At 41.3% G+C, this 24,021-nt stretch overlaps 1 long non-coding RNA gene across 1 annotated transcript in view; it reads right to left on the bottom strand.

The window, feature by feature from the left end:
- Positions 1-24,021, bottom strand: part of LOC143820607 (uncharacterized) — a 112,975-nt gene that overhangs the window by 14,184 nt on the left and 74,770 nt on the right. The window contains exon 3 of the long non-coding RNA XR_013225418.1: positions 23,272-23,319. This is a non-coding gene — a long non-coding RNA (uncharacterized LOC143820607). The remainder of the gene's footprint in view (positions 1-23,271; positions 23,320-24,021) is intronic.

The following is a 24,021-nucleotide window of genomic DNA, read 5'->3' as shown; positions in this document are numbered from 1 at the left end:
AGTATGCAACTCCCCACCATCGTGCAGTGGGGGCCCCATGCCCCCAATCCCCCCACCATCACTGCCATGATTGCGGAGCACTCTCAATTCTAAAGAGAGTTATAGTATTCTAAACCCACTGACCTCAATGGATTTAAAAAGTTGTTCCTCTGTTTAGGATTGCCCTGCCTATTTCCTAAATGTGTGTAAAATAGACAACAAGAAGTGATATTTATAAATGTCTCTTCCAAATTATGAATATCATAGTGATATTGTAATTGTAAATACATTTGTGGATGTAATATTGCCTTACTTATTGCTCAACACATTTTACAATATGAAACAGGCCAAACTGTCAGTAGTCAAGGAATCACTTTTTTACTTAAAAAAAAAATCTGGCTAATAGTGTAATTTTAAACTCTTCAAAATAGAGATTACATTTCAGTTCAATGTCCTTATTGACTAAATGGTTCCAGTTAGAAACCAGTCAAGTAAGCACAACTGTGAAAAAAATATGGGGTAAAATGGTTACATTGACTGGATGAGTCATAATGAATTAAAGGAAGAAAAACCAGCTGCTGGTTGCATATGGAAGTCTATATTGAAAGCTTTTTCCTTTGTTGCTCAATCAGACCCCAACTAAGGTCAAATCACTAAATGTCTTTTACCATTAAGCTGAAGCTCAGTCAATTAAGGTCTTTCAGTGTCGGGGTATAGTTAGAAAAAGAAATCCTTTGAGTGTTAGATAAAAATTGAAGAGGAAAAAAAGCATCCTGGAAACTCTCTGCTTATGGTTGGAAGAAAGCAGCAATAAGAAGCTACAGGATGAAGGCTAAATCTGCAAGAAGAGGGGAAAATCTGACATTCAAATATAAAAGCCTCAAGACTATTAAAAGAGGATGGTCTGTGATAGGTGTTTTTTTTTAATGAGATTTCACAGAGATCTGTTTCAATTCTCATATTGAATTGACAGATCTCCAACACATTTCAAAAAGCAGATGCCCAATGAAAGACAGGAAGCTAGGCCTACACATTTATATAATTTGTGGAAGCAACTGGAAATATCTGGAAAGTGATGAGTACTACAGAAAAAACCTGAGGCCAGATTCCAAGTTCATTGACACAATGAAATGCGCAATGTATTCCATTGACTTCCAGTTCCATGACATTTTTACATCTATATCTATCTCATTTTATATATATAAATAAATAACGAGAGCCTAAGAGGAGGGTGGTATATAAATGTAAGAAAGAACGAAAGAATGAAAGAACGAAAGAAAGAAAAAATTGTTGTGATCATGATACCTAGGTGCTACATATCAGTCTTCAATGTCTTGGAATTCTTTGTCCTTATACATGTAGATTTGTTTTTTATTTCAGAGGCAGCATTAGAGTTGCCACAAGAGGCAACTGTAGGTAACTGCGGATTTAAGACAAAAACATTTATGTCCAGGACATCTGTCTTAAACAAACAAACCAAATAAGTGTTTACTGATTGATTTTCATCCTGCTTAAAGTTAACTTTTGGTACTCAGCATTACACACCCTTGTAATTGGACACTGAAGTCAATTGGCTTAGAATTGTAGTATTCTGCTTAGAATGGCTGTTAGTTAGCTTTGCTCCCTTCAGGTTTGTCAGGAAACCATTTTCAGGGTCATCCATTTTGATACTGCTGACCTTGGGAGGTGTTAATCACTGGCTGAAGTCAATGCTCTGTGGGATGCACCCTATGCGGTTTTCAACATTAACACTTGTGCTCACCTGGGGCATAGCTATCCAGCCAGCAGCCAGACTGCGCTGACATAGCTGCCCCAGACTAAGCCCCCTCTCCCATCTCCTTTTTGGATGAATGTGTGGCCCCACTTCGTCTTATCCGTAACAGCTAAGCATTGACGCTGGGCCAATGTGTCACAAGCTGCACCATTAACTGCAAAGGGAACCTCAGCTGCAAATACATTTTAAAAAAAAATTCTTTTGGTGCATGAAATTCCTTTGAGGCACACTACCAGAATCACTGGCTTTAAAAATCTAAAACGAAGAACTAGAAGGCAGGGAAAGGCTTCTCATTCCAGGCTTCACTGTTGTTTCTTTGACCTTGTGTGTAAAATCCCCATAAAGAATCAGTTTGGGTAAAAACAATGAAAACATGAAGCTCTATTGACTCTGAGCAGTTGAGTGACTGGGATGAGTTGCTAAGAATATCCAAGCCCCTACCACTAAAGGGAGAAAGGGAGCAGTTATCCTTACTGACAGGCATTGAGAAGCAGTAAGGGAGCTCCCAGGGCCACAGCCGCAATACTGCATGAACGTGCAACAACTAAGTGACTTGCAGAACTCGGTGCTGTAGGTGTTGCAGCTGCAACTCATGCCAGGTAGCTGTGTGCCTGAACAGCCCAAATGTTATGGCTCTGGCTACACTGCAACCTCCCAACACTCTGTGCTACGGGTGCTTCCTCCCTGCCCCCCATAAGGGCTGCACGGTGGTAGTGGATGGGATCTTTTCTGCAATCCGTCCTACAAAACGCTATTAGACCTAAAGTACTTTTAACTGCAGATGGTGGAGATTGAACTGAGGATTCCGAGTATGCAAAGCATGTGCTACCACTGAGACACATCCCTCTACCAAGGAATAGGCCTCAATATGAGTCAGGACTGTTTGCTAGAATTCATGACAGCAGTTGTCTTTTCCCTGTTTTCCTGAACTCTGGTGAACAGCTCAGTTAAATGGAACCTTATTATTATTATTGGCTTTGAAGCCTCATGGGCCCCACTGCAGGATCACATGATGAATCAACTAGTAACCCACCCCAGAGGAACACCATTCTCTTCCATTGTTCTCATATGAATTAGAATTACTGTTCCAACTTTTCATAGACATTCACAAGGCAACAGGAAAATCTGGGGTCTTCCTCAAGGCATACCAGCTGCCTTCCTCAGAACAGGTTGAGCTTCCAACGATTACCTCCAGAGTGCACCTGAAACTCCTGAAATTCTATTTATCACTTATTAATAAACCTGAGACCCACCTAGGTACTCAGCTTTCAGATTTATTGAGAAAGGGACTACTGGACAACTATGCTTTCAAGTATCTTGCATTTATATGGATCCCCCCCCCCCCTTTATTTGATCAAATCCTGGGAATTTTGTAAAATTCAAGATTGGGTTCGTGTGAAAGATGCCTTACATTAGCGATCCCCAACCTGTGGGCTGTGGACCACATGTGGTCCTTCGACTAATTGGAGGTGGGCCCCGAAGGATGCCTTCTCCCCCCCCCCCCCGGCCCTTTACAACACAGTTCATTGTTGTGGCATGTCTGTATCTTATTTTGAAGGGATGTTTAAATATTACCATAGCAATCAGAGAGCGCTAGGGCAGTGGTTGAGAGTAGAGAAGTAAACTACCCCCCCCACTGGGCCTCAGTAAAAGGCGTTGAGTGGTCCCCGGTGAGTGGTCCCCGGCATTGAGTGGTCCCCAGTGATAAAAAGGTTGGGGACCACTGCCTTACATGACAGGGATCTGATCCAAAATGCTAAATTTGTCAAGTGGTATCTGAGGCTTAAATAGGCTGAATCTTTCTCCGGATACCTAAATGATGTAACAAATGTCCATCTTCAAAAAGGTTTCAGACCTTCCCTTCTACATATTTTTATCGCAGATTTAATTGGGTTCCACCAGATTGTCAGTTGTGCCCTTGTGTGTTTAACCAAGTAGAAGACCTTATCCACTATGTCCTGTACAATGATGTTCGAATCGGGCTGAACACAGTACTGTTCACTGTCTCTGGATCTGACGATGATACAATAATATTGCTCTTGGCAGATGTTTTCCCTCCTGTCACTTTAATGGTTGCTAACTTCATTTCCTCATCCATTATTATTAGAAAAAGGTTCATTTCAAGTATAGCTGAGGAATCCGTATTTTGGTTGATGAATAATTTTTATTTCACTTCACTTATTTTATTCTGCATTTGCAATTTTCTTATTGTGATCACCTGTTTATACTGTGGCATATATATGTGTGTGTGTATTCATTGTATTGTTTCAATGCTTTGTTTGCATGATTGTTATGGCTTCAGCTTCAACAATAAATTTCAGTTCATACCCCTGAGCACTTTGTTTGAAAATGTTCTGCCCCCAGGAAAGGGATGCTGCAACCTCTTGGGTGTGGCTTTGTAAAAATCAGGGTCAGCATCATTTCCTGAGAATGATGCTAGTTTAGGAGAAAAAAACTTCTGAATGAGGCCAACTTGTTCTTTTGCAGTTCTCCAGACCATATCAAATTAACTCATAGGTCAAACTCACTAGCATCCTCCAGAATGTTTTCAAGTATTCACCCTTAGAACTGCAGACTTGCAGACATACATACAAACAAACAGCATTATCAGTATAACATTTCCATTCATGTGCTTGTATACCTGAATGAATCTTCCCGGATTCATCTATTTTCAAGAGGTCATATATCCAGTTTCAAATGATTGAAGCTCCTCCCTCCCTAAAAGGAGATGTATGATTGTATGGGGGGGGGGGAGAACCTCAACAACCTCATTTCCATGAACACTGAGCATCTCTCGGGTGAGCCAGCCACGAATCAAACAAATATGCAAGGGAGGAATGGTTCTGAATTACTAACTGCTTTGTCAGAAAGGTTTCATTGATCTTCTTGACATCAACCATCATCTCTTTCCAAGGTAAAGTGCCAAAAACAATACCAAAATTGTGTAGGCAGTTAGAGAAAAGACATAAAAGCACATTCCAGCAATACTGTCATGCAAACATAGACATATGCATTGCTGTTCTGTCTAAGCCTCAATGACCTTTGGAAAGTCACTTCAGGACCTGCATTCTGGCTGGGGCTGGAGCATGTGTCAAAGTGAAGTGACTTGGGGTGATAGATTGCTAGGTTAGCCTCTGGAAGAGGAAAGCCATTTCCTTTCAAAGTTGTCCGTCTGATTTGAGTACTGGTATTTCATGCGGAGATTGCTGACTTTGGCTGAACAACCCCAGCAACGAAGGAATTGGGAGGCCACGTCCAAAAGAGTCTGTGTCTGAACTGAACTTTGGAAATGGATGCATTGACTCCGTAAAACAAAACAGAAGTGCAAGTGTGTGGAAGATGAGACAGATCTTTTAATGCGGCCATGAATTGTTTAGATATTGCTCTATTTCGCTGGGCTAAAAATCGTTGAAGCTACTTTGATTAAGCACCCATGACCCTGGCACTTCTTTTTTGTGGCTACAGACAATAAGCTTTACTGTGCTAGTTAAAAACTTCTAATCCTGGTATTTTTAACTGAACGATGGGTGCCTACCTACAATGTTATACTTGATGTGCTCGTATTCCCTCTTGCTGGTTTTGTTGGTGTTGTTTTAGGCTATGCCCATTTGAACCTTCCAGAGAGTTTCATCATAACTTAAGAGCTCCGAATTCAGCAATGGAGTGTCTGATATCACTTCAACTCTTCCCATAATACATTAGTGTTCAATGACCAAAGCGGTTAGGCAGCAATATGTGAACTTGATGCTTATCCAACTTCAGTTTGGCTCTTGCAAACGATAGATGTGTCTTGAGACACTGATGGTTGGGATGCTCAAGACAAAGTGGTCCCGCGTATAAATAAAACTCCCATGAATACAGATAGAAAACTAGCATTTCACTGATCACTTTATCTGCTTGCTTCTTCAGCTAATTTTTCATAGCATCAGAAGAAGTGAGCAGTGACTGAAGGAAGCTGATACCCTGCCACAGACCTGTAAGGTGCTATTGAGCTCTTACTCGCTTCTCCTAACACTGAGCATGATGTTGTGACCAAGAAGGCAGTGACTGAGAAGTAGGAGCAAATAGCTCCCTTGTATGTAGAGCAAAGTAGTCTTTTTCAAGGGCTGAGGGACTTCAATAGTTTCTCCAGTCCACTCTTTTCTGCAGGTTTCTTACTAGAAGTCATTGTGTGAGAAAGAGGATATAACTGAGGAGATAACATCTTCGCAGTGTACATTTCAAAAAGCTTGTTGCCAAGAAAAAGCACAATTCCATTTACTTCATCTTAGATGAAAACTCTGATGACAGAGTTAATCCTATTATGCTGCCCTTGTAAAAGAACATTTCAGTAGAGGGACATTGAAGACTTCTCACTGAGTATATCTGGTGGTACTTGCCAGCAGTACGTCTTTCACCTTTACTGAATAAAGCGGTTATTTTCCGTTCTGCTCCATCATTTCGGCTTTGTCTTACAAACAACTGGGCAACATGCTATTGTTGCCCTGACTGTTGGTAAGCAAAGATCTATTTGCTTCACTCAAAAGATTCAGCAGAACGAAAGAAAATTACGTCAGACCACACACAGTCTTGGAAACTCTCTGTTCTCTACCTGGCACTGAAAGTCACTCAGATCTCACAGCTGAATCCATTCGTAGTGCATTTGAAGTTTGTTTTAAAAAAGTAATTAGAACAGTCATGCTGAGAAAATCTTCTATGCATGGTTTTTATCTCTTATAAAATTATACTCAGAGACATCTGGCAATGATTTCATATGTATCTGTTTAACGCTGATATGCAACTATATTCTCTTCACTGGCTAACATTAACTAATGGAATTTTCTGCTCTTGGTACACCACTGCAGAGAGGAAAACACATAAGACACAATTGGAAAGCATCGTTGATGAAACCTGCAGAGCCAGTTGCATAAATATAGGCTCTGCTTGAACAATGAACAAAAGGAGGTGTCAAACCCAGAACAGAGTTTACGTGAGCAGATACATTGGGCATTTTTTCCAGTGCCACCATCTTGTTCAGTAAGCACCAAGAGAAATAGTGAATGGCACGGTGCTGTAAACTATCCAGTCCCTAAACTAGAACAGAGAATGAATGCCTTACTGGTGATGGGGAACACAAAGATGGCTTCCCCAGTTTTTTCTACCTGCCTCAGTCCTGATATCCTACTTTATGTGTTTTGTACCAATCGCTCTCCAAAATGTTATCTATAATGATCTGCATTATACGTTCCTGATTACTCTTCTGGTTCTTTCTCATGTTTGATTCATATGTCTTGGTTCTCAAAATCACCAGCTAGAAATTTCGCACATAAATGCAGAGCAGCCCTCTGACCCACCACCTGAAAGAGCAATTACAGGGAGGGCAGGAAGCAGCTGGGCATCCTTATATCAAGGGGTCTTGGCCCAGCTCCCGCTGCCCCAGCTTCCATCAGTGATGCCATGAGAGAGTGGCAGGAAGCAGATATCTTGGTGTAGAGGTTGGGGTAATATACTGAGAAATATACATTGTTCAGTCATTGCTGTGGAAATAGCAGGAAGAGTCTTGACTTGGATGGTCTATCAAGTTGCAACATTTTCAACACCCATGCTTGACACCATCACCAGTCACAGCTTTTCTTTGATAATTATTTAGAAGCTTGTTCACTACTCTTCACCAAAACGGCAACAATATGTTCAGTATGTGAAAAATGTCATGATAAGGACATCTGAGGTGAAAAGCATGAAAGGCCAATCTACATTTAAGGGAATTACAACAGGTGTAAAGAAAACTTTACAGTAGCTTGGGAAATGACTTTTCCATTTGTTTTGGAGGAGAAATAGGGAAATGAATTTTATTATGTTACATGTTCTATGGCCATTTTTAAGGCCTGCATTTTTGCCCTTCAGTTTTGTCTTCAAGGAAACAAACTGAATTTCCTCATTGCAAATGGCGAACCCTGCTATTACATACTTGGTGATTTCAAAGAGTATCTGTCATCACACACACTCAAAATTCATCTCTCAAAGAAACATCTGGTGCTTTTTTAAACAAGCCTCAGGCCAGGTCTGCACAATGAGTGAAATATATCCTAAAGACAGAATGTTTTTAGCACTGCCTTTCATTTAATCAACTGTGCATGGAATGTTTGTGTTGAGTTAACTATCTCTGAAATATTGGCTCTCCAAACATTCTTGATTTTTAAAAAGAAATAATTCACTTTGAGGAGGACAACAAAGCGTCATAAATAGACTCCTCTTCATTTCCTGAGTCCCTAGAAGATATTTCAGAATGCAAACAGACATACTTTCACTTTAGTACTACAAAAGGAAATCATCCTAGCTATAAATTCCATTTGTAGAAACTTAACTCAAGGATCTCAGAATCAAATGTGACACTTTTGCTCTGTTTGGCATAAGAAGATATCACTCCAGCCATATAGTTGTCCTCTGTCACTGAAACAATGGAGTATAATTTAACATTTCTGTCATTTCCTATCTGGCAACTAGTCCAGAGTTTTTTCAACATTTTCTCCTCCAGTCCTCCTTATGATGTTCTTATTGTTTCTCTGAATTTTAGGAGCAGGCTATTTCAGAAATGAATCAGCTCAGGTGAAACAGGTGAAACAGCCTGCAGTGCTTGCACGCCTTTAACAGCACGTACAGGGAGACCAGAACTGCTTTCAGATGGGATCTTATTATGGCAGCAGCAAGGAAGGTGGAGCAGACAGGACAGAAAGAGCACCCATACACACCAGTTCTCAGGCTGCTTTCTGATGCTATTCCATCTTCTCCGTTTCTTTTTTCTCTGTCTTAACTTTCCAAAAGTTCAGTCACTATGACTATTTTGCTGGGACCCTAGCTTATGTCCCCAAACCTGGCTATACCTCTACAATAGAGCTCAGCAGGTAAGGGGAAAGGAATTTATTTAAAGCAGGGGTAGTCAACCTGTGGTCCTCCAGATGTTCATGGACTACAATTCCCACGAGCCCCTGCCAGCCCCTCATGGGAATTGTAGTCCATGAACATCTGGAGGACCACAGGTTGACTACCCCTGCTCTAAAAGCCATCAAGTATGACTAGTTCCATCAGCTCCATTCCATGTTGCATTTCATCTCCCCAGTGTTTTAAATTAATGTGGATATTTAAATTTGGCTCCTTTTTTTTCCATCCCTGCACTGCCCAGTCACAATTAAAGAAAAGAGTTTATGGTTGGTTGATAAGCAGAGTATTTAGGGGTAATAGTTGACCTTAACACAAAATGTCATTGTGGTTGAAACTTCAGCTAGACAAGCAGGAGCTTGGATAAATGACTTCCATTTTAACCACTGACCTTTTCCATTTGCCTTTTATGATTCTACTTTCATTTCATAGTATGGAGAAAATAAAAAGAAGTACTGAAAAAAGAAAAAATGGTGAGCCAGACAGCTTGAAATCCAGCCACCATCACTATTACAGTTTTGCAATTTGAAGCTGCAGATGTTTAGACTTCTTACGTTTGGATTCAGGTTCACATGTAATTTAGACAAATCCAGTTATACAACTGGAATAACAAACTTTCTTTCATTGATGTTCTTCCCATCATGTAAGACTGTCAAAATGAGCTAAACAACCTTAAATGGGCAACATTAACCTGATCATAATCTATTTTATTGCTGTCCCACCTTTTGCCCATCAGGGAACTCACAGAAGTATACTCTGGGTTCACAGGATGGAGATCTTTCAGCCAGATATGGGCCAGACTCAGACTGTTTTAACAGCATCAGGAGTCCTCTATCATTTATTCCTTAGACTATACTTTATATATCAAAATACAGACCCCAGCTTGCTTTCTGTGCAGATAGTGCAGATAGTGCAGTTATAGCTGGTAATATATCACTAGTATTTGGAGATGGTAACAGCTTTATGGCATCAAATATGAAATATGAGGGTCACCCAATGTTTGAACATATGTGACCATCCCCTTTGGTCTTTGTTGCTGTCATCAGCACATGTAATTCTCTCCTTCTTTATGGAACAAATTGGAACTTTCATCCTTGCAGATATACAAATTTAGAGTCCAGTGGCTCCTTTAAGAACAACAAAGTTTTATTCAAAATATGAGCTTTCATGTGCACATATATTGTATCTGAGGAAGCGTGCATGCACACGAAAGCTCATACCTTGAATAAAACATTGTTAGTCTAAAAGGTGCCAGTGGACTCTAAATTTGTTCTGCTGCTTCAGACTGACATGGCTACCCCCTTGAATCTATCTTGCAGAACTAGTTATCCTTCCTTGTAGAGAGGTTCCCTGTCCTCTACTGTACAATATTACTGGGCAAGAAGTGTCTAAGCCAGGCTTTCTCAACCAGGGTTTTGTGGAACCCTGAAGTTACTTGACAGCCCTGGAAGGCCTTTCTGAATGGCTGGAAAGTAATTAATTTTATATATTTTTAAAATTGTTAAACATTGCAGGTGATGTGACCATAGATGGTAATGTCAACCTACCTACCATCCCAAAATGGCCCTTGATGGGCCTGAAGAGGTGGGAAGGGAAGAGGCCTCAGGTGGGCATGTACACAGCTGTGCTTCCCTACATGATTGTGCCGTTTCTGGGGTTTCTTGAAGAATGTTTCAGGGGTTTCTCAGTGGTAAAAAAGCTGAGAAAGGCTGGTCTAAGCAGTCTCTTAGCCCACCTGATTCCCATTGCTTACTCTAGTCTGAGGTGCTCATCATATCCCACTCCCAAAATTGACATCAAACTGGCAAAACAACAGACAGGTATGATGGAGCCCCCCAAATGTTGAAAATTTGGGCCTATTCTGCAAGGACAGCCTTCTCTACATAGTGATGATGGCAAGAAGGTAGGAATAGGGCAGGAAAGGATCCTGATAACTGAGCAGCATGGGGCATCTGAAGAACACTTGGCAGAGTTCCCCCGCCCCTCTAAATTTACAGGTATTTAAAATCTGGCTCTGCCAGACACATGAACTAAAGAAATCTTGTTCTTCAGTTCTTCACCTCAGGATCACAGCCTAAAATGAGAATGAAGATCTGCCCACAAAAGAATAAAGCAAATTCTGTCTGTTTCTACAGCTGAATGGTTAGAGAGTTGTTTTGTAGAGTGGGAGGAACAGGTCCACCCCCTTCTCCTTTTCTTCCTGCTGGCACAATTGCTGCTGGCCAGGTATCCAAACGGTAAAGTGCTCCCTAACTCCATATTTCCCACTAGCAAGAGTTTCAGGTGCCTCACTTCTGTTTCAGACTTATACCCTACTGAGCTACTGAAGATGTCACAAAGTTGCTCTCTGCATATATGTAGTGGTGGCTTCCATTATTGCTTGTCTCCGAATCTCCTTTCCCCTTTCCTTACAACAACTCCTCAGAGGAATCCCCCCCCCCCCCGCCCAGCAGGAGTGGCCATTGGTTCTCCATGAATAGCTGAGCCGACTGGGCCATGGGCTTGTTTTTGCAGTCTGCCTCCAGCCTGATAAGTGTTTCCTGATATTTATTTCAGGCTGCTCAATGTTTTATGCTGTGGCTGTTAATATTTAATTGTTTTAATGTTTTATTATTTTACCATGTTTTATTTTGTAAGCTACCTCAAACAGGTTCTCTGGAGAGGCAGTAGACAAATTTCCCAGATACATAATGGATAGAGAAGAATGCTTGCTCTTGGAGGGTCCCAGTATGCTTTCTTGTCTGAAGGGCGATGGGGCTTCATGCCTCAACTGCAGGAGGGTAACAGGCTCTTGCTGTTTGCACCACAGATGGTCATGGGGGTTCTGCACACAACCCCCCTACATGTTCGCTGGCCATGCAGAAGGAGAGAGCAGGCATGAGCACACTGGCCATGAATGTTTCCTCTGTATGGCTGCTGGCATGTCAGCTCAGGGCCTATGTGCAGAAGCATTGTCTCTGTGATCACAACATCTGGAAAGCATCAACCCTGATGGTGGGGAAGGAGCCAGAGCACTGCATCCATGTGTAGACACTGTGTTCATGAATCAGCAGTCATGGGGGAGGGGAGAATGAGGCAAGCAGAAGATCCTAGGTCCAGTTCCTGTCATATCCAGGTGAAAAGATCTGGCAGTAGGTCTCTCTCTGAGACCCCAGAGAGCCACTACGGGTCTAAGTAGACCACACTGATTTTGATGGACCAAGGGTCTTGTTCAGTAGAAGTCAGCTTCATGTATCCGTGCATGTTCATAGTCATGAGCATTCTCCCTCCCTGCATGTGCCATCAATGCATTAAGGAATTGTGTGTATAGGGCTAGTGTGGCACAACATATTCTGGTGTTTATGCCTTCCAATGTACATCAAGTCTATGTGGGGGGCATATGGTGACATGGAAGCTAATGGAGGCTAATGTTGCCGTATGCGGATTAGTTTCTTTCATGGATGTCTAATATAGGAGCATCATCCATCTAGCTCCCCATGGTTGGTAGAAGGCAGGAGGGTTGCTATGGTCTCTGGGAATATGGTTATGTACTCTGCTGTATAAAATGCTGGTTTTTCATTCCAATTTTCTGCTGGAAGTATATCGGGCACCTGTTACACTACAATGAAGTTACTCCCCAGTAAACAGCCCTCAGGATAACTGGGACCGCTGCACTGTCCACCCTCTCCAATCTAACACACACCAACAAATCAGCCAATGTGATTATTTCAATAGGATCAGAGACCAGTTTGAGGCCTACAGCAGTAATATGTACTCGTGGTCATCCTCTCCCTGATTTTAAAAAGCAAAGTTTTAAAACAAATTATTTTCATTACTTCCTAAAATATCTTCCCACTCAGGCTCACTGCTAATCTGTAATTTACATTCATGTAATTGCCCTCTGTAATAGAACAACCGACATTATTTTAATCCTCTCTGGAGAAGTTCTGTCTCACATGCTCCAGTATCACTGGATTTCTTGTTTATTTTGGCTAATGCTGGAAGTTTTGTAAATGGGGGGGGGGGAGAGAAATAACATAGCCAAGACTGTGCAGGCAAAGAGCCTGATGTGGTCAAAACAGGAAGCCTGTGAAATTGCTAGAGTTGATGGTTTTATTTGCAAAGATAAGAAGCCAGTAAGAAAAGGAACACTTTTAGGTGAAGAAGAACTGAAATTGTTAAGATTCAGGGGAGGACCAGCTTTAAACTATACAAGATAAAGTGGAATTCAGCACAGATTTTGCAAATATTTTGGTTAGGACCATTTATTATTTGCAAATATGTTATTTAATTCAAACAATAAAAAGTGACCCAGGAGTTTTATGTGACTTATATTCACATTATCATCACAAACAATATATCTTATTCACAACATGCCCTCATCTGCAGATGGTTAAATCCATGTCAAGGCCATGTAGAAAGAAGGGACAAACATGGGGGTGGGGGGAGTGCAGAGAAATGTGAAAGTTCAAAGAAAGAAGGGGAGTAAAATCTCTCCCAACAGAGAAATGTCAGCATTTTCTCAAGCAGCACTTCTCCACATTCTTGGTGGCGCCCACCCTCCTTACCACAGGAGGGGGAGGGCCCATATCCTTCCCCTCAGCGCAGAAGAGAGAAGTACAGGTGGCTTCCCTGAGTGTCAGGAGTGGCAGGACAAAGAGGTGGGCAGAGAAGGGAACATCCCAGAAAAAGGTGAGTTAGGAAGTGGAGGGAGCAGCAGTGCAAACAGATGGGAAGGGTGGTAGCCACTGCCTTTCCCGTCACGTGGAAGAAGTGGCAGACTGAATGGCAAGCGAGCAGCCAGTGGGATGGGCAAGTGAGCTGGTCTGCAACCAAAGTGGAAGAGGCCGTGTTAGAAATATTACATATGTGACCTCAATGGAGTGAAAATGGCACTGGGCAATTCGTTCTTTCACATAATAGGTCCTGCTGCGGATTCTTTAGGAGTAATCCAAGTGAAATGGAGATTGCTACAAAGAAATTATTTGCTTTTTTAATATTTGGCCTCCTGTGGGTTTGAACAAACTGGCCAACTTCAGTAGCAGTTGACGCAGAGGATTATCACTGCTGTAAACCATTTTCCGTGGTGATTTATAATATTTTAATTATGTTTAATACAGAGATTTCTAACACAGCTGGAGCAGGCACACTGGGAAACAGCCTGTGCTGGCAGCTCAGATGGGACTTTCAGCCAGCAAGATATTTATCAGTGACCTAGTCCTTTTCTCATTAAGAGGGATAATGCTATAAATACACTACATTTGTACGTGCCTTTTTAAGCATACTTCACTCACAATTACAGCTTCCAGGAGCCAATGCAACGTATCCTATGGTGTAGGATTTTATTGACGGTTTTACTGTACCTTGAAAACATAATAAAGAAATCAAGACTAAAAATAGTGAGCACATCCCTCCCCCCCCCCCCAGATTTCTGCATATGTGATACAATGAAGTTGTAGCTGATCTTTACAAAGTTCTCAGTGGACCTATCCTAAAAGCTCCTAGTCCTCAAGAAAAAAAAATATTTGAGAACGTTTCTAAACAAATACTTTCATCTATGTCTGTTCCATTTCAAAATCTGAATATTGCAAACCTTTTCTAAGGAATTTGGACCTGAAGGGAAGGGAAAGCATTGCCAAGAGGTTAGAGACATTGCATGGGAAAATCTAAACAATTCAGCTACATCCAAATTTTGAACTATTTTGTCTGCTAAAGGGTAGTCCAGATCAAATGTTGCCCTCAGATCTGGAAGACGGGGGCTCTCTGGGAAAATAATGGACAGTCTTGCCCTTGTAACTCCAAATCCATTGCTTAAATATACTATGATAAAAGTCACCACGATAACATTTTATTTTAAAATCAAGATACTATGTGTTTGGGCAATAACATTTATGCTACTCCTCATAAAGCTATGCAGTTGCTGGCAGCAGCTCATGTTTTATGTTCAAAATAGATAGATGTGTTTCTCTAAGTAATCAGAAATGGCTCAAAGAACAATGAATTGCAGTCAGTGGTGTCTTCTCATCCTCTTAGACCTGCTGCCAACACATATCAAGCAATGTGTCATGGGAATGGTTCTTTGATCTATCCTGTGTTTTTCTCCTTTAAGATGGAAACTAGAAACGAAAGATTCTGTGTTCCAAAGCACATAAACAACATTTTGTACAGGAAGGGATCGTTCCTACTCACTCTTTTGCTTCAGATAGTTCCTGTCCAGTTCCTGTGGTACATCCTTGACTGCAGTTTTGTTTGTTTTGGTTGCATTGCTTCTTTTATACCAAGTGCTCATTTCCCCAGTAGGACTACTCTCAAAGTCAGCCTTTGGCATGTTGTTGCCCTACAGCTCTTTGCAGCCTCCCATCACCTTTTTCAACTTGAACTGCACAATCCCAAGGAAGTCCAAGGTTGCTGTGCCAAGGCATGCAAAGGCAAAGCACCTCTGTTTGTCTCCTGCCTTGAACACCCTGTCTGGTCACCATAAGTCACCTGCAACTTGATGGCACTTTCCATCACCCCTATCAATCATACCCAGGCCATATATTTGCTACTTTTCATCAATAGCTGTTTAAACATGGGTGCTCCTGTTTCAAATGACCACTGCCAGGAAGGAGAAGATAAAACATGAAGGAGACAACAAAAGGGATGGGCATAAACTGGGAAAATGTGGTTCGGTTCATGGTGTGTCCTGTTCGCGAATCATGAATTTTCAGCTGCCTTACAAACTGGTTTGGTCCATGAGGTTTGTGAACCAGTAGAATTCCCACCCCAGTAAGCTAGAGACATCAAACTCCCCTGGGATCTCCATCTGAATCTCATCTACCTGCCCGCCAACTTTGGTCAGGATTGAATATACAGAGTCTGAGTTATAGTCCCCCAAAGAAGGTACCCCCAGGAAAGTACTTTTTGGAGAAATGAGAGGTGATGGTTTACATCACCTGCTGATAGCTCCTTTCACTGGAGATGCCAGGGATTGGACCTGTGCCATTCTATATGCTAAACTGATGCTATGCTACTGAGCCATGGTTTCCCCCCATCTGTAGTATTTCTGTCCTGTTGGGAATAAGCTTCAGGTTGTTAGCCCATAACTACACGAAAACTGCCTTCAGCGTGGACTCACAGAGTAGAGTATTGCCAGCTGTGATTTTTCAGAACATGTATATGTAGTCAAATACAAACAATACTATCTTGTGATTCTCCCCCTCCCTTCTGCTGGGATTGGGCTGGCTGAGCTACCACTTTTATGTCCTGGGGTGGAGCCTCCAGGTAGTTGCCTCTGTATGGGGGGAGGGGAGAGGACGTCCTCATCTGGGTTCTCCTCCTTCTTGTCACTGTGCTCTGGGGACGCCATGGGGGTGGTCAACACTTAGCCCCAGCTGGCTTGGAATCTCCCCTGTGCTTTTCTTTTCCCTCTGGTCTTTTGCCAGATTCCCTTTTCCTTTTCCTCACTCTCTTCCCTCCTGTCTCACTATCTTCTGGTAACATTACTGCCTTAATATAGATTTCCTGGGTTGTTTGCTGCTTAAAAATGCTTTCTGTATAAGATATGAAATAACTTTAAAAAATATCCACACTGGCAATTTGTGTGCATAGTTTAAAAATATATACATACATATAGGCTGGAAGTGACCTTGTGACAAGTTCTTAGAAGGTATTGATGCTGGGATGACCATTGGGGGGGCATATCTGTGACCAGATGTATACAAAATATGTGGCAGAAATGCTTTCTACAAATGATAAATACATATAATTACACATCATAACAGAAACAAGCAAAGACTTGTTCAAGATACAAAGAAGGGTAATTAAATGTTAAGCAATGCAGGGAACAATTTAGATGAATTTCAGCAAAAATACCTAGACTGCAAAACTTTCCTTTCAGGGCATGTTGTTACAGTTCCATTGTTTTAACCACTGAAAGCTAGAATCAGAACACATCCTGCTGGGGAAAAATCCATGCTGATCTAGAAGCCATCATTAGACCTCTAATATTAGTTTTCCATGCACCTCCCCCCAAAGCCCAGTTGTAAATGCATGTTGAATTAAACATACTGGCTGCAATCCTGTATGTAGCTAGACTTCTGGAATCCCAGGGACTTCTTTGCACAGGACTCTTTTTAAAGCGTTGACATCATTATGATTTAGACAGACAGGCCTGTAAAATGAAACAGGAGTAGACAGAGTCTCCTTTAAAAAACGCTATTTCATTATGATTTAATTACTCTCAAGTTGCCTTGCCCCCAGACAAGGATCAATATGAGCTTAGCCTCAGTTCTTCAACAGCTGAATCAATAGGAAAGAGTTTGCAAGAAAGTCACGTGTTCAGGTATGTCCTCCAGGCCAGGAAGAAGGTGATTGATCAAGAAGCCCTGGCAATGTCTCTGGCGTCTGTGGAGCAACCTGCTGTTTCCTTCTGCAGGAATATTTGAAGGGGCAGAGCTCTGGCCCTTTTGTGTTTTTTCTGGACTCAGCAGTACCAGCTGAGAGCACGGAACACTTGCCCCAGTGCAGCTACCTTGGGGAGGGGGAGAGAAATCTCTTGGGGAAATGAGAGAAGTGTCTGCAGAAACCCATAAAACAATTTCAGCCACTCCTCTGGTCAGATTTCCAGTAACCAGTTCCTAGTTATTTATTAGTTTCATCAGGCCTTCAGAAGCAAACATTTGAATTGGGATACATTAGGTCAGGCGAGGTAAAGAAAGATCATTGTTTGCTTCCCTTTGCATGTTTGAACAGCTAAGCTTAAATCCTGGAGCCAGTTTGTTTCAATAACTAAGGCTCCTCCAAGCACAGAGATCTCCCTTGCCTTTATTTGCTTCTACCCTCCCTCCACTGTTGTCATTGATCTTCTTACTGACCCCCTGTCCCACTCCTAACAACACTGTGATCACTTAGGAAACACAGGGCAAGATAGTGAGTCAGGCAGGTTGTGTTTGCTCTGGACTTTTGCAGGGCAAATTTCACTCTCCAGCCACTTGACTCCTGCCTGCCATCTCACCTGGTATTTGTTTAACACACATACATGAAATAGTCCTGGAGTGGTGCTCTGCAGTGAATCACTCAAGTTGACTAACACATTATCACACACACACACACACACACGGAGGAATAAATAGCAAACATTGTGGGACTTACAACTGCAATACTCCAAGAAGCAGTCTGCTAGATGTGAGTGTCCTGCATAGTGCAGGGGGTTGGACTAGATGACCCATGAGGTCCCTTCCAACTCTATGATTCTCTGATTCTGTGATTCTAGATCTGGTCCAGTCGGGCTGTGGGTTGAGACTGCCATGCCTATTTCCACTCCTCCTCGATTGATCTGGAACCCAATTTGGGTTTCCTTGCTCACCATGTTGGCATCCAGTGGTCAAAACCACAGCACCGGATGTCATCAGAACGCCATTTGCAACCCCACTGCTGAGAGAGTACATCAGCAGCAAGTGCTCTGGGGCCCCCTGCTGGCTGGAAAGTCACCTAATGTAAAGCAGAGGATTAAAACCTGGACTGGCAAAAGCCTACTGAATCAGGGCAGTAACATTGGGGCTTAAATTGCTAATAACACAGAGCCTGCCATCACTCTGCAGTTCCATCTTGAACTCAACATGTTATTGGTATTAGTTGTATTACTATTGCCTGAAATTAAGACTGCAATTAAACTATGATTGTAATTAAACTGATAGCTCTCATAAGCAGTATAGCAGTGTAGAGACTGCAGATTAACTGAGAGCCCCCCAATTAGCAGAGGAGATTAATAATCGCCTGTAGGATTCTTCACTGTCTTCACTATTTAACTAAATTGCAAAAAATAGTATGGGAAGAATAAAGAAGGGATTAGGTCAGGAAGGTAGATCAGGATTAGGTTATTGGGAGGGAGATTAGAAATTTGGGGGAGAATAAGGAGATAGTTGAAGGTACAGTATGTGCTTGTGGGTAAGAGTAAGAAGAGGAATGAAGAAAGCAGCCACCAAAGGCTGACAAACTGAGTTGATATCAATTACTATCACAGAAGAAAAGCTGTTTTTTTTGTAATCCAGCTTTTACCACCTGACGGAATCTCAAAGCAGTTTACAATTGCCTACCTTCCATAGCTAGCATGTTGTGAAATGAATAGGCGTACACTGAATTATGGGAAGTCCAAAGTGTTAGGCCCATTCCACACAAGGACCAATGTTGCCAATTGGTTCCTGAAAGCAGAAACGCTATATTTAATAGTGCAATTCGGCGTTATGCATACCTCACAAAAATCGCTATCCAGGAAGCGATTTTTTCTGTGCTTTGTCCCACCCCTGGCCATCAATCAAATGAACAGCCAATGGGCGGCTGTTATCGTACTCCCAAAAAGCTCCTTTCCCTTTAAGAACAGGGTTTTTTTTTAAAAAAAAAAAAAGAAAAACACACGTTGCAACGATTATGCCTTGATTCATCCTAACGTTGAGACCTATCTAGCTGGCGTGTGAGCTGGCGAGTCATCGTTACCACGCTCCCCCGAGCGAAAAAAAAATCCCCCCCCTCTGCACGGGCGCGATTTTTGGCCGAAAATAAAGGGAACTTGCAAACGGGGCTGTGTTGTGCTTGGTGACTTGAGGGGAGCGTTAAAGCAGCTCTGTGGAGGGACTGTAGCCGGAGAAGCCTCGCTGGGTGAATGAAGGCTTGCCGGTTCATTGCTTTCTGCTCGCTCCGAGAAAAAAAAATGGCAATCGCTTCGCCGGAAGTTCGGAGGAGAGAGCCAGGGGGAGGGACTTGGCTGGAACCGCAACAATGGGAACGCACAGGTCTTTTTCGCTACTGTTGCAGATTGTTTGCGAGAGTGTCACGCTTTTCGGAAGGTGAATCCACTTTTCTGGATTTCCCTTTAAGCGCTACAACGAATTGCTTTTTGTGGGACTGTTTCAGGAGTGTGGCAGATTGTGTGCGACGTCGTGCATAACTGCAAATTAGTAGCGTTTACAATTTGCAAGCCTTTTGCAACATTGAAGTCGTACGGAAAGGACCTAAGTTTTGACAAAATGACAGAAACCTTATAATTGAAAATTTCAAGGAAATAGCATCGAACAAGTTAAGCACTTCAAATGTTTGGGAGTAGATTTTCATTACAATGCGAGCTGGATTGTACATTGGAACCATATAATAAATACTGCAAAGAATAGCACCCTGGCCATTGTCTGATTTTTCTATACTAAGGATAACCAGTTTGTTCCGGCAGCACTTGAAGTTTTTAATGCTACGTCATGTTCTCAGCTTCTCTATGGAGTCCCGTATAGATAAGTGTTTTTAACCAAGCAGCTGAAAATATTCAATCCTCTTTCTTACATAGAATCTTAGGCATCTCCAGCTGTGTACCCTATGCCACAATCTGTTTGGAAACAAACCAAAGATTGCTACAGACTAGGACATGGCTGTTAACCATTAACTTTTGGCTGTGTCTAATTTTTAATTCTGAATCTTCCGGCTTTACTTACCGAATGCTCTCGAAACAACAGGCCTCTATCTAGTTAAATTATATTGAGCAAAAAATCAAAACACTTGCAATTTCCTTGGATATGTTGGTCTTAGTGCCAGCAACATCAGTATATATATAAAATTATAAAATGCAGAAGAATCCTAGATATTGAACTTCAAGCTCTAAATGAATCAGCCAGGAAAAGCTGCTCTCCACTCTTCTTAGGAATTAGAGATTGCAGAGCTTGGCCAACAAAAATTAGAAACCAGAACCTGGATGCAATTCCGTAAATACTGGTTAAAGACCCATTTCCAAATAGCTTACATTAATTTCTTGGAAGATCACTATTCACTCTACTGGTTTAACAAAGCCATTTACAAACTGCAGACAATTGGTCTCAATATTCCATCGCTGATTGTCCAAGAAGGTGGTTATTGCAAAGCTAATAATGCAGCGATCGGAAGACATCGAGGCCCAGTTATTGGAATCTCTTACTAACAGTGTATGCTCACCTCAATTTTGGGACATCCCTATATCATATAAGACTATCTCAGTATACCTCCTAACTTTGGAAGTATACCTTTTAAGAAGAGCATATCTGTTAGCACATTTAAATATCTTCCCCTCAAATGTAACTCAGGGCAGATTTCTCCAAATTCCTGTTTCTAAAAGAATCTGTGTATATGGATGTAACATTAGTTACACACTTTACCATATACTTATTGAATGTCCTAGGTTTGTTCAATTGTGTCATCCTTTGAAGAAAATAAATTTTTTCTGTGTGGGTGAGAAACATGTGATGAATGTACTATTTCTTTCTTTCTTTCTTTCTTTCTTTCTTTCTTTCTTTCTTTATTTATTTATTTATTTATTTATTTATTTATTTATTTATTTATTTATTTATTTATTTATTTATGTTTAGATTTCTAGACGGCCGCTCCTAGCATGCTAGCTCATGGTGGTTTACAAAGAGATCTATCCTAATCCCCGTAAAAACATACATAATAACAATTTAAAACCAAACCCTAACAGAACACAAGATGGCGGTTCCAGTATGACCCAAAAAATCCCTCCTTATGCTCCGGGAATTGGTCTTGGTGTAGATAACATAACTGCTCCTGGTATAGTCTAACACCGTACCCAGGAGCGGGGGGAGGAGGCTGATCACAAAACCCCAAGGCTTTCCACCCGGTCTCAACCAAAAACCTGGCAGAAGAGCTCCATTTTCCAGGCCCTGCAGAACTCAGAGAGCTCTGACAAGGCCTATAGCTCATCCGGGAGCTCATTCCACCAGGTAGGGGCCAGGACTGAGAAGGCCCTGACCTTGTTCAAGGCCAGGGGTGCCTTGTTAAGTAATAAAGACCCTGCATTTATTGTGATGGTAGCTATTCTAAATTATACTAATGATTTCATGAATTCTGTAACCCTTTAAATGTCTAATTTTTAATATGTTGTTTTATATATGCCAATAAAGGTATTCTGATTCTGATTCTCAGTACCCTATTTGTTAACACAGATTCAAGCAAATAGTGCATGCCTATTAAAGCCTATATGATTAATATATGTATCAGGGCTGTCATCCAAATGATCTAAAAATATATCTGACAGTCTTTTCAGGGTAACTGTATACTGCATCCCTCCCTCTTAGAGGGCTTAAAATATCAGATCCGATACTCGCTACATGAACCTGTTTGTATAATGTGTAATTACAGTACAGTCCGTAAGCTCACAAGACAAGAATTCTGCTGAAAAGTGTCCTATTGCTGATCAGAACACAATACTAAAGTTGATCTGTTGATCTGATCCATAAACACACACACACACACTGCATTAGGCTTTTAAATATTAGAATTAAAGCCGATAATATTAGAAAATCAATCTGATGGTTGTTTCTACTGATTTCATTAACCCTTCCCCAATCAAATGAATGCTTGCAGCTCCTACTTGCCCAATTGCCTGCTGTTGCCATTATATTTACATACTGATTTTTTTCTTCCTTGTGAGAAACATACCTGTCTTTATTGTTGCACTAGTTTCTCTTTCTCTCTATTGAGTTTTCCATGTAAAGGAAATGAGTTTCCCATTATTCCTTTTGTACCAAATTCCATGTCAATGTATATGTGCTTATATAAATATGTAAGGTCAAAGTGGCACATAAATGGCACAAGGAACCCTAAAGAATGATCAACAATATGAGGTGAATCCATACTGATGAAAATTGCACTTGTTACCTTCAAGGCCCTATATGTCTTGGGGCCAGAGTACTCGAAGGACATGCCTATGGAACGCCCACCCCTTTGGGGCTCTCCTGACACCCACTCAATTATCTTTTAAACTCCAAGCCCTAACATTTATTTTTACATTGGCTTTTTATTAAGGGGCTGGTGTTTTAACATCCTTTTTATAGTCTGTTTCTCTCCTGAGAACTGATTTAAGAGATGCATTTTAAGCAGTTTAATGTTGTTTTTATGCTCTCACTGATATTTTTAAGCCAGATTTTCTTAAATTTTAATGGCTTTCTGCCATTGGTTTGATCATGTTTTACTTTGTAAGCTACTTTGAGAAGGTTCTTTAGAGAGGCAGCATAGAATAGAAATAATATACAATAAAACAGGGGAGGAGGGGAATGGACAAATCACCTCATGCCCAGAATAAATTTTATTTTCATGATGGATGCAGTTGTAGATCTTTTGATTTCAAAAGCTGAAGCAATTTGAACATACCTGTGCTGACAAGCTACCATTTGTGGGTAAAATAGAGCTTTAAAAACCCTGAGGGAGGAGAAATCAAATTCTATTAAAGGAATTGTTATGAACTTTCAGGATTATAAGAGGGAAGCAGTTATTAAGAACCATCATGAAGTACTTCTGATCATGCCATTGTATCTATGCCATCTCTGATGAAGGAAGATTATTATTTCTTTGAAAAATGCAGACCAACTTCCATTTCCAGGTAGGGGTTTACAACTTCCAGGTGGGGAATGTCTTTCTCCTGGAATTTCAACTGATCTCCAGGCAACAGAAATCATTCCCCATAGAGCTTTGGAGGGCAGACTCCGTGGCCTCCCATTCCCAATTAGCTCCCTCTACTCTGTAAATCCTGCCCCCCACAGATGCAACTCCCAAACCTTCAGAAGTTGGCACCCCCCGTTTCCAGGCATATCACTTTTGAGTCAGCAGTCACATACCAAATATTTCCAAACTGACATCCAAGGCAGCTCCAAAGATTCATGTTGCTAGAAGACAACAAAAGGAAAAAAATATGTCAGAGATCTCTTAGTTTAGGGTTCGGTCTTGTGATTTCTAAACAATGGCAAGACCGGTTCCTCATTTGATTCTTTGCCCAGTCTTCTAATCTGCTTTGGCAGTACATTCTCCTCCTTTGTATCTTCCTTTCTCTGTTTGTGCAGCAGCTTGCAGGTGACAGGAATTAGTTCCTTTCCTTCTTGATATATTCCTATCTAGTGATGTGGAAATTCCTTTGGAGTGGGTTTGAATTTTGGAATGGTAAACTGAGCTGGTTTGGATTGAAAGTCTATCCCACATTATTTCTGGCAGAGTTTAGATATGCAATAGGGCAAAGCACCAGGCTGCTTAAAAGAATAAAATATTTTATTTAGAAGAGAAACAAACAGTTAAGAAAGCGGAGAGAAAGTCCTAACTAACTGTCTGTTCTGAAAGCATGCAGGGAAGAAGAGTGCTCAAAAAAGCAGGATGTCTCCAGTGAGCCAATCAGGAAACAGAGGAGATTATTTGAAAAACATCAACAACTTATCCTAACTATGCTAAATATGCATCTCTTCTGATGCCCTCTGTAGGTTATTCTTTATATGCTGTTGAATCACACACACTATAGATCTTGCATATTCCAACAGTTATTCAGTGGGGCAGATTTTCAGGAAAGTTTAGTTAAAACTTCTGCATAAAATACAAAAAAA

Source organism: Paroedura picta, chromosome 11, assembly GCF_049243985.1.
Source record: "Paroedura picta isolate Pp20150507F chromosome 11, Ppicta_v3.0, whole genome shotgun sequence".
Classification (NCBI taxonomy): domain Eukaryota; kingdom Metazoa; phylum Chordata; class Lepidosauria; order Squamata; family Gekkonidae; genus Paroedura; species Paroedura picta.
The sequence above is the reverse complement of the archived record's forward strand: the minus strand, read 5'-3'. Positions and strand labels throughout refer to the sequence as shown.